The sequence below is a fragment of the Macrobrachium nipponense genome, chromosome 20, assembly GCF_015104395.2.
Source record: "Macrobrachium nipponense isolate FS-2020 chromosome 20, ASM1510439v2, whole genome shotgun sequence".
In the NCBI taxonomy this organism is placed as follows: domain Eukaryota; kingdom Metazoa; phylum Arthropoda; class Malacostraca; order Decapoda; family Palaemonidae; genus Macrobrachium; species Macrobrachium nipponense.
In genome coordinates this window covers 4,382,735-4,396,482 of record NC_061089.1, presented here as the reverse complement: position 1 = coordinate 4,396,482, position 13,748 = coordinate 4,382,735, and the positions used below count along the sequence as shown (strand labels likewise).

At 40.2% G+C, this 13,748-nt stretch overlaps 1 protein-coding gene and 1 pseudogene across 1 annotated transcript in view; one reads left to right on the top strand and one right to left on the bottom strand.

Moving 5' to 3' along the window:
* LOC135221711 (signal recognition particle receptor subunit beta-like) overlaps positions 1-13,748 on the top strand; it is a 148,292-nt gene that overhangs the window by 57,155 nt on the left and 77,389 nt on the right. The window lies entirely within an intron of this gene.
* LOC135195435 (signal recognition particle receptor subunit beta-like) overlaps positions 1-13,748 on the bottom strand; it is a 55,057-nt pseudogene that overhangs the window by 2,437 nt on the left and 38,872 nt on the right.

Genomic DNA, 13,748 nt, shown 5'->3' with positions numbered 1-13,748 from the left:
TTCCTCTCCCTAATACAGGCAGTCCCCAGTTATTGGCGCAGGTTCCATTCTCAGCAGGGTGCTGATAAGCATAAACCACCATTCACCGAAACTCAGCGACTTATGGCACCAAGTTTCCGTTAATGGTGCCTCTGTTAACCCTTAAACGCCGACTGGACGTATTTTACGTCGACATTTTTTGTCTCTCGGGTGCCGACTGGACGTATTTTACGTCCACATACAAAAGTTTTTTTAAAAATTCGCGGAAAAATACTTTTAGGCCTACCAGCCGAAAACTCTTGAATCACGCGCCTTGGGGGATGCTGGGAGTTCACAGATCAAGGTGTTGTTTTGTTTACAATGGTTACGCAGGCACGCAAGCGCGAATTTCTTTCTTGCCGCACTAAAAAGTATCTGTGACACATCTTGGAAATTATTTCGTCACTTTGACATAATTTTTGTACCATTTTAAATTAGCCGTTACATGGAGTATTATATATGAAAATGTGTGCATTTTTATGTAGAATACAACAGAAAAATACTCATGATTGTAGCTTTTATCAGTTTGAGATATTTTCATATAAATAACGATAAGTGCCAAAATTTCAACCTTCACATCAACTTTGACTCTACCGAAATGGTCGAAAAACGCAATTGTAAGCTAAAACTCTTATATTTTAGTAATATTCAATCATTTACCTTAATTTTGCAACTAATTGGAAGTCTCTAGCACAATATTTCGATTGATGGTGAATTTATGAAAAAACTTTCCTTACGTCCGCGCGGTAACTCTTCCAAAAAAAATCATACATGCGATTGTGGTAATGTTTGCACCATTTTAAATTAGCTGTTACATAAAGTTTATATATGAAAATTTGCGCAATTTCATGCAGCAATACACTAAAAACAAAAACACCATGGTTATAGCTTTTATCAATTTTGAAATATTTTCATATAAAAAATTATGTGACAAATTTTCAACCTTTGGTCAACTTAATTTGACTCTACCGAAATGGTCGAAAAAAACGCAGTTGTAAGCTAAACGCTTATATTCTAGTAATATTTAAAGCATTTACCTTCATTTTGCAATAAATTGGAAGTCTCTAGCACAATATTTCTATTTCTGGTGAATTTATGAAAAAAAAATAACATTTTCTTTACGTCCGCACGGTAACTCTTCCGAAAAAATCATACGTGCGATTGTGGTAATGTTTGCACCATTTTAAATTAGCCATTGCATAAAGTTTTATATATGAAAATGTGCGCAATTCCATGTAGAATACAACAATAAATAATTGAAGGTTGTAGCTTTTCTCATTTTTGAAATATTTGCATATAAATCACGATAAATAGAAAAAAACCACATTCGGTCAACTTTGACTCTACCGAAATGGTCGAAAAATGCAATTGTAAGCTAAAACTCTTACAGTCTAGTAATATTCAGTCATTTATCTTCATCTTGAAACAAATTCGAAGTCTCTAGCACAATATTTAGATTTATGGTGAATTTAAAACTTTCCTTCCCTCCGCGCGCGGATTCTCCGCCACAAATCTCCGAAATGCGTACGTCCCATTCTCGGAATATTTGCTCCGTTTCATATTAGGCATTTCATAGTTTTATATATGAAAATGTGCGCAATTTCATGTAGAATAGAACGAAAAATATTTGAAGGTTGTAGCTTTTCTTATTTCCGAAATAATTGCATATAAAAAAATATATATACAAAAATTCGACATTCGGTCAACTTTAACTCGTCAGATATGGTCGAAAACTGCATTTGTAAGCTAATATTCTTACAGTATAGTAATATTCAATCATTTGTCTTCATTTTGAAAGAAATTGGAAGTCTCTAGGACATATTTAGATTTATGGTGAATTTTTGAAAAAAATATTTGTTTATGTTACTTGCGTTACGAATTCATGCATTATTTTGTGATAATATTTTCTCTGTGTTGCTTTTATCGTTTACAATGTGTTATATACCAAAAAAAATGATTGCAATTTAGTGTACATTACAACGCAAAAAGTAACTTGTTACCTTTAACCGTTTTGCGCACAGCGCAATTTGAATACAATTATATATGAAATTTTGTTTTTGCGCTATCATATATCGCATTATTTATATATGATAATGATAATTTTTTCATTTCTAATGGTTGCATACTAAACTTCAGCCAATGACAAAAAAAAGGAGCCAAAAATGAACTCTTAATCTTGAAAACTAAGTGCGCTGTGATTTTTTGACAAAAATATTTTTTCCGCTTCCGCGTTCACTCTGAAACACCTCCGGCACACGGGAGACATTTTTTTCTTTACCGCTTCGGCATTTAAGGGTTAAATGTGTTATGGCGCCATAACTCTATTATCGACACCTTATGGTGCAGGTAACCAAAACTGGGATCATTATGACACAATAAAGCTCCGATTTTAGGGCGCCAGACAAGTGCCATAAAATCAGATCGCCATTAACTGAGTCAGCAGATAACTGGGGACTGCTGCCTGTACAGGCAGTCCCCGGGTTAAGACTGGGGTTCTGTTCTTGAGAGGCGTTGTAACCCGAAAATCGTTGTAAGCCAGAATATCGTCAAAATTTATAAGAAAACTTACTTTTAATGCTTTGGATGCATTTAAAAACTATGTACTAAACTGCATTCTTATTTCATTTTCCATCAAAAAACTTTCAACTATTGATTATTTTGCATTTTTAGTGTCATATTTCTTCTGCCAGATCAGCGTTGTAGGTGTCGTAACCCTGGAAATAATTTCTGATATGTGTAATTGCAAAGCGCCTTAACCTCGGAATGTCGTAAGCTGAACCCGTCGTTACCCGGGGACTGCCTGTATCCATGTAAATCATTCCTTACAAAACAGTATCTCAACATCGTCTCAAGAAATGCAGAGCTATAAAAGGGATTTTGACGAAGGAAAAATCTATTTCTGGGCAACGACCTGTGTCGCCCTGTGAAATGGTTCCTTTGATACTATTTCTTAGGTATAAATATTGCTATTCATCCTAGAGAAAAAAGAAACAATATAATGCCAAGATAAATGGCTCGCTCACCTCTAATAGAAGTGTCGGTATAGTAAAGGAGCGAGTGGAATCATACCAGAGGTCCCTTGCATTTAGCTTCTTCTTCGACAAAACCCCCAACTACGGAGGAGCCGTGCTACAGCTCCCGGTACCCTCTACTACTACCGTGAGCGCCTCCGACGCCTGTGACGTCATTCCTGAAGATAGCCTCCAAGCTTGGAGTAAGCTGGGTGAGGACAATGCAATACAGGTTGGGGGTTTCAGGGCGACACAGGGCGTTGCCCAGAAATAGATTTTTCCTTCGCCAAAATCCCTTTTCTGGGCTTAACCGTGTCGCCCTGTGAAATAGTACCAGAGAATGCTAAAACACCAAGCTTGAGGGACAGTACAGATAATAAGAAGGTAAAAACAAACACCTGTAAGGTTACCCTTAAACGCCGACTGGACGTATTTTACGTCGACATTTTTTGTCTCTCGGGTGCCGACTGGACGTATTTTACGTCCACATTTACAAAAAGTTTTTTTAAAAAATTCAGCGGAAAATACTTTTAGGCCTACCAGCCGAAAACTCTTGAATCACGCGCCTTGGGGGGGGGGGGATTGCTGGGAGTTCATGGATCAAGGTGTGTTTTGTTTACAAATCGTTACGCAGGCGCGCAAGCGCAAATTTCTTTCTTGCCGCACTAAAACGTATCTGTGACACATCTCGGAAATTATTTAGTCACTTTGACATAATTTTTGTACCATTTTAAATTAGCGTTACATGGACTATTATATATGAAAATGTGTGCATTTTTATGTAGAATACAACAAAAAAAATACTCATGATTGTAGCTTTTATCATTTTGAGATACTTTTTCATATAAATAACGATAAGTGCCAAAATTTCAAACTTCGGTCAACTTTGACTCTACCGAAATGGTCGAAAAACGCAATTGTAAGCTTAAAACTCGTATATTTTAGTAATATTCAATCATTTAACTTAATTTTGCAACTAATTGGAAGTCTCTAGCACAATATTCGATTTATGGTGAATTTATGAAAAAACTTTTTCCTTACGTCCGCGCTGGTACTCTTCCGAAAATAATCATACATGCGATTGTGGTAATGTTTGCACCATTTTAAATTAGCCGTTACATAAAGTTTTATATATGAAAATGTGCGCAATTTCATGCACAATACAACTAAAAACAACCCATGGTTGTAGCTTTTATCAATTTTGAAATATTTTCATATAAAAAATGATAAGTGACAAATTTTCAACCTTCGGTCAATTTTGACTGCCGAAATGGTCGAAAAACGCAATTGTAAGCTAAAACGCTTATATTATAGTAATATTCAAGCATTTACCTTCATTTTGCAACAAATTGGAAGTCTCTAGCACAATATTTCGATTTATGGTGAATTTATGAAAAAATAACATTTTCTTTACGTCCGCACGGTAACTCTTCCGAAAAAATCATACGTGCGATTGTGGTAATGTTTGCACCATTTTAAATTAGCCGTTACATAACGTTTTATATATGAAAATGTGCGCAATTTCATGTATAATACAACAATAAATAGTTGAAGGTTGTAGCTTTTCTCATTTTCGAAATATTTGCATATAAATCACGATAAATAGAAAAAAAACCACGTTCGGTCAAATTTGACTCTACCGAAATGGTCGAAAAATGCAATTGTAAGATAAATCTCTTACAGTCTAGTAATATTCAGTCATTTATCTTCATTGTGAAACAAATTCGAAGTCTCTAGCACAATACTTAAATTTATGGTGAATTTTAAAAAAACTTTCCTTCCCTCCGCGCGCGGATTCTCCGCCACAAATCTCCGAATGCGTAATTCCCATTCTCGGAATATTTGCTCCGTTTCATATTAGGCATTTCATAGAGTTTTATATATGAAAATGTGCACAATTTCATGTAGAATAAAACGAAAAATATTTTGAAAGTTGTAGCTTTTCTTATTTTCGAAATAATTGCATATAAAAAATATATATAAAAAAAATTCTACATTCGGTCAACTTTAACTCGTCAGATATGGTCGAAAAACTGGCATTTGTAAGCTAATATTCTTACAGTATAGTAATATTCAATCATTTGTTTGTCTTCATTTTGAAAGAAATTGGAAGTCTCTAGGACAATATTTAGATTTATGGTGAATTTTTGAAAAAAAAATGTGTTTACGTCTGCGCGTTACGAAATCATGCATTATTTTGTGATAATATTTTCTCTGTGTTGCTTTTATCGTTTTACAATTTGTTATATACCAAAAATGATCGCAATTTAGTGTACATTACAACGAAAAAAAAGTAACTTGTTACCTTCAACTGTTTTGCGCACAGCGCGATTTGAATACAATTATATATGAAATTTCGTTTTTGCGCTATCATATATCGCATTATTTATATATGATAATGATAATTTTTTTCATTTCTGATGGTTGCATACTAAACTTCAGGCAATGACAAAAAAAGGAGCCAAAAATGAACTCTTAATCTTCAAAACTAAGCGCGCTATGATTTTTTGAAAAAAATATTTTTTCCGCTTCCGTGCTCACTCTGAAACGTCTCCGGCACACGGGAGACATTTTTTTTTTACCGCTTCGGCGTTTAAGGGTTAATAGTTTAATGATCAACTTAAATTACAGTCTTACAAATAAAAGTTAATGGTATGAACCCTTAAACATGGGTTAGAACTTAAAATTAATTAGCCTACCAAACAAGCAAAATATATACAGGGTAGGCATAAGACAGGATAACAAGTTGACTTATACATAAACAATGGAACTGAATCCCAAACGAGAATGATGAACATAACAGCAATACTCAAGGTAACACAATTACATAGAGGCGACTAAACTAAGTAAGGGTGCAATGGGGCAGGCAGAAGGGAAGGCTACAAGAAAGTTATAAGAATTATTAAGAGTCAGGAGAAACTGTGTTTCCAGCTGCCACTGCTGGAAATTTGAGGGCTTCCAAGGGTTTTAGGTAGTGTCGTTTGAAGAATGTCAGAGATTTCCAGCCTGTATATTTCTTAAGATCGTCAAAATTCATATGTTGGAAATAGTTAATAGATGTGGCCACTGCCCTAACATCGTGGGCCCGAGGAAAGGACTCTGGGTTGGCCTGTTTAATGAAGTATAAAATTTGTTGTCTGATCCCTTTTAGGGAGATTGTACCACCTTCCTTCCTAATGAACAATGGACCTGAAGATTTCAGAGTTGTTCTACCTAGGTAGGCTCTTAATGAGTTGACAGGACAAAGAGAGATGTCTTGAGGTAGTGGGAGGATGTTCTACCTAGGTAGGCTCTTAATGAGTTGACAGGACAAAGAGAGATGTCTTGAGGTAGTGGTAGGATTTTCCACGAGGACCATCTGTCCTGTGGATCTTCATTTTTGGCTAGAAAGTGGCAATCTGGGGATAAGAGGACCTCCCCTGAGGGGAGGAACTCAATGTGTCCCGGTTCCCTTGATAAGGCTGACAGTTCTGATATTCTAGCTCCTGAGGCTAAACTTAGTAAAAATATGGTTTTCCTCAGGAGAGATATATAATTGCAAGAGTCATTGTTAATGTCCGAGACCAGTTTGAGGACATCATTTAAAAACCAAGAGACTGATTTAGGTCTCGTTGATGGTCTTAATCTAGCACAAGCTTTTGGTATAGAGGTAAAGTACGAATCCGTAAGATCTATGCTAAAACCAAACTGGAAGATCTTTTTGAGAGCTGATTTGGTCGTAGTGATAGTGCTTGCTGCTAAACCTTTCTCAAACAATGATCTAAAGAAAGTTACGGCTAGGTTCATTGTCATGACTTGAGAGTTTGAATCCTTAAGGAACTCTGCTAGTTTCTTAACAGATGAGTCATATTGACGCAGGGTAGATTCCCTTTTATCTGATTCCAAGAATGAAATATTCTGGGGATCAATTTCTGCATTCCTCATAGCTGCGAATTTCAGAAAATCCATAAAGTTAGGGTTTTCTGAATTCTTGAGGAAGCGGACACAGTCTGAGTTTGCACTAACTGGGTTAGTTTGGGGTTGGGAATCCGTAGGGGCCGGAGTCTCAAACTCTAGAAGTAGAGGGAACCAATTGCTCTTCGGGGCCCAGTTGGAGGGAGCTACTAGAGCTACTTGGCCCTTGAATGTCCTGAGTTTGTTTAAAACTTTCAGGAGAAGGTTCACCGGAGGGAAGAGGTAAATCTTCTTCCATGTGTTCCAATCGAGGATCATTGCGTCTGTAGCATATGCTAGAGGATCGAGGTTGGGTGCCACGTAACAAGGGAGTTTGTGGTTTGACTCCGTGGCAAAGAGATCTACTTGAAGTCCCGGGACTTATAGACTGATCCAATTGAACGAATTCCTGTCCAGTGTCCACTCCGATTCCAACGGAACGGAGCGAGATAGAGCGTCTGCTACTACGTTCTTGACCCCTGCCAAGTGAGTGGCTGACAGGTGCCATTTGTTCTTGTTTGCCAGAGAGAAGATGGCTATCATGACGTGGTTCAAGTGGCTTGACTTGGATCCGCCCCTGTTGATGCAGTGTACCACCACTGCACTGTCCAGAACTAGTTTGAAATGTGAGTTCTTGGGCGGTCGGAGTCGTTTCAGTGTGAGGAACACTGCCATGGCTTCCAGTACATTGATATGTAGCTGACGGAATGTTAAAGACCAAGTTCCTTGAACTTTTTCGTGCTGAGAGTATCCAGCCCAACCACCCTTGTTAGTGAGGCGTCCGTGGGATCACTAATGATGGAGGAGGAAAATTGTAGGGGAATTGCTTTTGATAGATTCTTTGTCTCCGTCCAGGGGCGGAGACGTTTTCGTAAGATCGCCGGGATAGAGGCTAGTTTGTCCCGCGATCTGCAATTCGCTTTTTGAACGCCATACTCTGTTTTATATCCTTGAGTTTGGTCTTCTTACGAAAGTCTGTGACTGATGCAAACTGGAGTGAGCCCAGGATCCTCTCCTGGCACCTCCGGGATGTTAGTTGTTGTTTGAGAAATTGCTTTGTAGCTCTTGCTATTTCCTTCCTTTTCAACGACGGAATCGATAGTGTGTGTGATTGCAAGTCCCACTGAAGGCCTAACCATGGAATCGGGATTCCGGTGTTAGTCTGGACTTGGTTTTGTTTATTTTGAAACCTAAATGTTCCAGAAATTTGATCACCTTGACTGTTGCTTCTTTGCATTCTTTGGGGTTCTTTGCCCAAATAAGCCAATCGTCCAGATAAGCCACTAGCATTATTCCCAGTTCCTTAGCTCTTCCACTACTGCTTCCGCCAATTTGGTGAAAATCCTGGGGGCTATGTTGAGCCCGAATGGCATTACTTTGAAGGAGTAGGATTTGTTTCCTAGTTTGAAGCCTAGGAATAGGGAACGAAAGTGTCGGCTATGGGAACATGATAGTAGGCATCTGTAAGAACTATAGAGGTTGTGACGGCCCCACGGGGAAGTAAGGTCCGTACCTGCGAAACGGTCAGCATCCTGAACTTGTCGCAATGAATGTATAAGTTCAGATGGGACAAGTCTAAGATGATCCTTCGGTTTTCCGAGTCTTTCTTTGGCACGCTGAACAAGCGTCCTTGAAATTTTAAATTGTTGACTCTTGAGACTACTACTTTGAGAAGGAGGTCTTGGGTATACTCTACCAATTCCGCTGTTGGTGCTTGATAGAATTTGTTGGTTGGAGGAGGGCCCTCTAGCCAACTCCAACCTAGGCTTTGCTTACTATACTCTGAGCCCAGGGGCTGAACCTCCACCACTGGCGGAAGAGGTACAGTCTCCCTCCTACCTTGGGGCTCTCACTGCTGGCTTGCCGAGGGGCGGCCACCCCTTGCTCCTCGGAAGCCTCTTGCCCTACTTGTAGCCCTGCCGGACCCTCTGAAACGAGAGGCACCTCTTGCTCTGCTACCTCTCGTGAACCTGTAGAAAGCCTGAAAGTTCTGGCTTTCATAGGAAGAGTTGTAGGCTGGGGAGACAGCAAAGGATGTGGAAGTGGAAAGCTGAGGCTGCTGTGACTGTGGGGTCAGGACAAGGTATTGTTGTTGACCCTTAGAAGAGGAGTGTTGTTGCCCTTGAGGTGTTTGGACCGCTTGGACCAGCGTCTGCTGAGGGGTCTGGAAGGGCAAGAACTTCCTTGGTTTCTTCTTAATCCTCTGGTTCGGACCAGAGGACTCTTGTTTCCGTTTAGGTACCAGCCCCCACCTGACCTTGAAAAAGCGATCGCACAGCACAGAGAAAAAACAACGTGTGGTGACGATGGCGGCTATCAAAGGAATGAAGTCACAGGCGTCGGAGGCGCTCACGGTAGTAGTAGAGGGTACCGGGAGCTGTAGCACGGCTCCTCCGTAGTTGGGGGTTTTGTCGAAGGAAGAAGCTAAATGGCAAGGGACCTCTGGTAGTGATTCCACCCGCTCCTTTACTATACCGACACTTCTATTAGAGGTGAGCGAGCCATTTATCTTGGCATTATATTGTTTCTTTTTTCTCTAGGATGAATAGCAATATTTATACCTAAGAAATAGTATCAAAGGAACCATTTCACAGGGCGACACAGGTTAAGCCCAGAAATATAATTTTACTGAGAAGAGCAAAATTAATTTTTTTGGTTAAAAAAATAACAACAGCTTTGCAATACAACCAATGGATTCCTGACCTCCTAGTTATGAACTGCCTGACTTTCTGCCTTCTCTGGACCATTAGCTGAGAGAAATCAAAGGGAAATTTGTATCATAAATAATCAGTTTGTATGAAAATATCAATTTTGTTTAAAAAATTATTTGCTTCACCACTAGTATCCATTATTTATAATTAGTCCAAAACAATCTGGCTGAAAAGCACAGGCTGCTGAACGTTCCAGAACTGGTGAAGGGTGGCTGGAGATGAAGTCCCATTGTCTCATCTGTTCTATCTCCATATTGGGGGTTGTCTTCAAAAGACCTGGAATTTTAGAGTCCATCAGCATGGAGGCTCAGGTTCTTCAGGTTCTCTGCTTCGGCTTCCATCTACCATTTCTAAGCACAAGCCCTCCACCGTTGTCATAAATAAATGAGTGCACCGGCTATCCTTCTAATCCCACAAAGAGATATACATATAGTTAACAAGTGACATACTGCAAAAGTATAACACTGAGGAGATTTTGCCAGAGTCACTGGAATCTTCATGCTGCTCTTCCTCTTTCTACCTTTAGAGGGGATGAAGACCAACCACTGACTTCAACCAGCTCATTTGATTCCATAGACATGAGGGCCAAGTACATGCTGATTCTGGATTATTTACAGAACTTGTGGAATTCCCTGCAGTTACTCGTGGATTTAGTGGCAATGCCTTGGTCAACAGGTCTGCACTGAAGAAGTCAGATATGTTGCTATTCACCCACGCAGTTTACATGAGAATGATTTTAGGCACAGAAACAGGGTTAGCCTGTCCATCAAAGCAGCGCATGATGCCTCCTCACAGCCAATGACAAGTCCATTCCTTAGTCTTGCTTTAAGGCTAAGCCTTTGCACATGGCAATTGGCACCTAGTTCCCATGAGAATTTGGCTCTGCACAGTTGTTTTTGTATGCTCTTTCTTCAGCTTTAGCAAGCTTCCTGTTGGAAAATGGCCTTGATATCTCCTGATATCAATATCCCCACCATGGAGACTGTTCTTCACAACCTCCATTGGCGAGGCAAATGCCCAAACCTGCTGAAAGGAATTCCTCTTGATCGTTGGAAAACGGATCTCATACTTTCATGTGCCTTAACTGTGAGATGGGGAGCTCAGCTGTTGGAATCTCAGATCAAAGAGATATAGTCCAGAGCTTCAGGCAGTCTTCTCAGGTCTCTAAGCATTTATGACTGTCAGGTCTCTAAGCATTTATGACTGTCTTCTCAGGTCTCTAAGCATTTATGACTGTCTTCTCAGGCCACTGCTTAAGAATTATGCTGACCCCACCAACTTAAGCTACCTATAGAACCAAAGAGGAACATGGTAACTCTGTCTCCTGACAATGGAGATTTTCACTTTGGGTTTACGTCACAAGTATGGTGTCAGATGCTTTCAGCAGAGTTCACCACGTTCTCCCATGTGAATGATTCCTTCACTTGGACATGTGGAGAGCCCTCTGGAAGATGTACAGAACTCCGCTGATGGATCTGTTTGCAAACATCATTGAATGCCTGACTTCTTCCTTACTCTGGATTTGGTAGTAGATGCTACAAGCTTCCTCTATTCAGTCTATTGAGACAAGTACTGGCAATGCTCTGAGCCTTGGTAAACTCTTGGATGAAGATCTCTTAATTGATCACAGCATAAGTGGTTCCTGGACCTTCTAAAAGTAATTATGGATTTTCCCAGGTTTCTTCATACTTGTAGATTTCTTATCAATGTTATAGACATAAACATTAGGGTAAGGACCTGACAGCTACCTCATGCATTGCACATTTCTTATCAATGTTATAGACAAACATTAGGGTAAGGACCTGACAGCTACCTCATGCGTCAGAACAGAGGCTTTGGAACCTCTTTAAATAACACAGGACAGATGCTTGCAGGTTTCCAAAGACCAGGATTGGAGGGATCCTGGGGTAACCGGGGATGCATAAATGGAGTGTTGCTATCGTGCCCTGTTAAGCTCACTCCTTCGTGTAATGGATGACCAGCCCTGCAGCCACTTCCATGTGAGGGAAAGCTAAATTGCTCTAAGGTTGCAGAGCTTTTGTGCCTTGTTGGAGTCCTAGCCAACTAAAAACCTCAGACGAGCTTCTGTGCCATTGATTGTGGAACTTCCTACCAGTGAGGTCTGCTGGCACCAAACTCTTGGTAACTGGCATCAAGAGTGCAGAGGCAGTCAGTGGGCACTTGGAGACTGTGATTGTTGTATGTCACTCAGGTGAGCACACTGCATGCTCATGAGGGCACCTAGACGATGATGAGGAGTGTTTCTTGTTTGAAGAGCATCTGAGCACCAAATACCGCCACTCTGGTGACAAGTAATCCGGGCTGTGCCTAGCACAGCATCCTGGTTGAGGAGTGAGAAGGATCCCTAGTCTGTTTAGACAGAATAGGGGACATCTCATTGATGCTACATCTCTTCAAGGGACAGGACACATCAGGGCTGAAATCCAAGTCTGAGGACAACCGGTGGACAATAACAGAGACAGCCTTCCAACAGCAGTCTGAGGTTCTTCCACTGCATAAACCATGAGTGACAAATGGGCAAACCCCATCAACCTCCTTTGGATTTCCAGTATATCTTCTCCCAGGTTCAGGGGAGTGTGACAGGGACATTTAGTCAAGGAGAGTTGATGGAATAGACAGCCATCTCCTCCACTGGGACTTACACTGACTCCGCTTATTCAGTCACTGTGTTAACCACAAGGTAAAACTTACACTCTACATTGGCGATGGCATTGCAGTTAGAAGCATGGGAGCTAGGCACAGGTGTGGGTGGTATAATATTAGCAATATGTATTAAGAAAACTAGGGTGGGGGGGGACAAGGCAGAGCACAGGAGAAAGAATGGCTCGATCATCTCACTCAGTTTAGGAGCTGGGTTCTAGACTATGAGCCCTAACCTTGGCTCTAGAGGCCACCTTCTTTTTCTATCTCTTTCTAGCTTTTCTAAATGAGATTTTAACATCTTCCACTGCCTTTCATCCCAGTACTTACATTCATCACAAGTAAGATCCTTTGAACTTAGGTTGCTTTAGTTAAGCAGGTTTTCAAACCTCCCTACAATACCTAATGCAAGAGAAACTAGAATCCGACATCATAAAAGTCACAAATTGCAATAAACTGTCTAAGCTAAGTTGTAAAGGCTACCAGATAAGTAAATACATCAGCAAATCATGGAAGGATATTTGAGAATTAGCGATGAAATTAAAACAAAAACTACTGCAAGCATCCAATGTTATATCGAAGGCCAACAGAAAAGAACTGATTTTCCCTGTTTTGTTGCACCTATTGATCCCGAATAGTTTGTTTGTTTGTTTGCTTGTATGGTGTTTGTAAATTGCATGAACCAGTGGTTATTCAGCAACAGGACCAACGGCTTTACATGACTTTCGAACCATGTCGAAAGTGAACTTCTATCACCAGAAATGCACATCTTTCATTCCTCAATGGAATGCCTGAGAATCGAACTTGGGGCCATTGAGGTGGCATGCCAACACCATACCGACCACGCCACCAAGGCCCTTGATCCCCAATAGTGGGCAGAGTAGTCACCTACACAAAAAACATTGGAAGTGCTACCGAAAATTTCAAATTAAAGCTGCCGTGCATGTAAATGCTTGGTAAGTTAATTATATGAACAGCTAGAATAAAAAGTACGGGAAAAAACTGAAAATTGATGTAAGTGAAACAAACCTCACAATGACTGGAAAGAAGGAAAATGAATAAATAGTCAGGAAAGTGACCAAGTAAAAGCTTCAAGAGAGGTGTGGGGACAAACCCAGTACAGATGTTGAATATCACACATGGTGCAACAAGCGATAATGTGAACTGCAAAACAAATGAGGGGGAGGAAACACTGAATTATGACGCAGGTACTGAAAAAGAGAGTAGCACAGCATGGATGAAGTGGATACACCAACTGGAAAATTGCTGATAAGTAAAACATTAAGTATATTATGATGCAAGCATTGGGGCCTAAACTACTCTTTAAGAGAAACACTGGCACTGACAGAAAATGGAAGGGGGTGGATTTTCAGAGAGATGTGGCTGCAAAATGCTAAGAACAATGACAAAATAT